Source organism: Erythrolamprus reginae, unplaced genomic scaffold, assembly GCF_031021105.1.
Source record: "Erythrolamprus reginae isolate rEryReg1 unplaced genomic scaffold, rEryReg1.hap1 scaffold_237, whole genome shotgun sequence".
NCBI classification, from domain to species: Eukaryota; Metazoa; Chordata; class Lepidosauria; order Squamata; family Dipsadidae; genus Erythrolamprus; species Erythrolamprus reginae.
The window spans coordinates 37501-40000 of NW_027248605.1; positions in this window are offsets into that span (position 1 = coordinate 37501).

Sequence of the window (2500 nt, forward strand, 5' to 3'; positions counted from 1 at the left end):
GATTCGTGGCTGGCCATGCCAGCGTAAGTTAAAGTTCATCGACGCAAACCCACGCCTGCCGGTGCAACCGCCGGGACCGATATGGGAAAGGGAGGGCTGGTTTCTTCACCGGTTCAGTCACCTAGGAGACGAGCCGCTGTGTCAGGACCCTTTTTTCCCCCTTCCCGACCCGCTAGTATTTCGAGCCATTTTTTTTTTAGTGGCCAAGGATGGATATTTCCCCCCACCGGCTATAATGTAGAGAGGAAACATTTTCCATCCGGTATCCAACCGGCCACATTCGCGATACTGTAGCATCGCCGACGTAAAAGAAACTCGAAACAAAATGGGAAATTATCCAACTTCAACTAACTTCACATTGCGGCCCCTTGTCCTTGTGTTCACTTTCCTATCAGAAACGCTTCCCTCCCGAACCTTATATCCAGGTTACAACCAGCCCAGGAGAACAGACTTCCAACGCACTCAATATCCTGATTCGCAACGCTCTCAATCTGCGGCAGGCGCAGAAGCTCCAGCAACTCCGACAGATCATCTCAACGAGGTTCCAGAAGTGAACCACGTCCTTCCGTCGGTTCTTTGGTCCCGAACAACGTTCCACAGTCAGATCCAGAGCATGACATCCGACGTTTATGGACTTTAGATAGCGGAGCCGCTTTTCACGTTACTTGCCAAAGAGAACTTTTCACAGAACTACGTAAGACTGACATAAAAGAACTACATTCAGGGTCAAATCACCTATGCAAAGTTGAAGGAGAAGGGAAACTGCTTACGTAAAAGAATTAGACCAAACGATTCCACGTGTTCTATACATTCCGGAAGCTGCAAGTAACTTACTCAGTATGTATCATCTAAACGAAGACTTATGCTCTTAGAAAAAGAACTCCACGTTATCAAGAACGAGACAGTTGTTGCTCGTGCTTTTCCAATTAGAGGTGTTTACTACTTAAAGGCAAAACCCCAGATGAAAATTGAAGCAAGTATAAAAGTTCCAAGGTGCAGAGAGAGAGAGAGAGAGAGAGAGAGAGAGAGAGAGAGAGAGAGAGAGAGAGAGAGAGAGCCAAACCTGTTGCTACTGCAGAAACGAAGGCTCCTAGAGCCGATGAAGTTCAAAAGGTTGATCAAAGAACCAACCTGAGGTTCCGCATAACGTTGCAAACGTTAAACCTGTACTGACTAACTACTAATCTTTTCATTCCAGATGTGTTCACCGTTGGCATCGTCGTTTGGGCCATGCATCCTTTGCAGTTTTATCCAAGATGCCTGAATTTGTCAATGGTTGATAGTAGTAGTTGCGAAATTTACTTGGATTGTTCCGTTGGTATCCAAAGCAGCCCCTATTGGCAAACGTGCCACACGTTTGTGTGCACGGATTATTATTATTATTATTTTTTCGGGGGGGAGGGGGGGCTCATACCGACATTGTCGGTCCATTTCGACCTACTAAAGGTAATTTTCAAGTATTTCTTAACTATGCTTGATAATTATCCTAGATACGGTTTTGCGTATGTAACGAAACAAAAATCCTCTGGCCTTTCAGATCTTCGAAGACTTTGCTGCACACGTCTTCAATCGATCCCCATTGGGAGATCGTGGTGGAGAATTCATGTCTCAGCAATGGCAAGGATGGATGGAGACGAAATGGAATCCGTCACCAAACCTCAACACCTTACACTCCAAGCCACAGAGAGAGAGAGACAGAGACAGACAGGCGGACAGGGGGCTGGGGGGGGCGGGAGCTGTACAGGCCAGGCTTCCGTCAGCGCTCGGCTCAGGCCGGTAGACCGGGGCCACTACCGCGCAACGACGGCACCCGCGGCCCGCGCTGGGATCGGCCGGGTAGACCGGTTCGCGGACGGTCCCACAACGCGGCACGTGCTCCCCGCGACGGGTACGAACGAGACGCCGTCTTCCCGCGCCGGCCGCCGGGTCGGAGAGGCCCGGTAGACCGGAACGACTACCGTCCGCGCACGGCCCCGGGGCCCCGCGCCGTCACAGAGTCGACGGGCAGGGTCCGCCGGCGCCGCCCAGGCCGCGTTCCCGTTCCGCGCGCCCGTGCGGGGTCCCCGAACGAGAGGCCGCCTTCCCGCGCCGGCGGCCGGGGTCGGAGAGGCCCGGTAGACCGGTCCGAATACCGTCCGAGGAGTTTCCCGGGGGCCCGCTGGGACCGAGTGGAGGTCCGAGGTCGGCGAACGGTATCCCCGCTCAAGGGGCACGACTGGGATAGGCCCGGTAGACCGGTACGCCTACCGTTCGCGGACGGCCCCGAGCTGCCAAACCGAGGCCGTTGATCCAGACGCCGCGTCGCGGCCGAGGTCCCCGAACGAGACGCTTGCTTGGCGCGCCGGCGCACGGGGTCGGAGAGGCCCGGTAGACCGGTGTGAGCACCGTCCGCGGAGCTTCCCGGGGACCCGGGGCCGCCGGCCAGGTTTCGGCCGAGGCCCGGGACCGGGCTCCCCCCTCGCTGGGATCCCGTTCCGCCCGGCCGGCGCCCCGCTTGGAC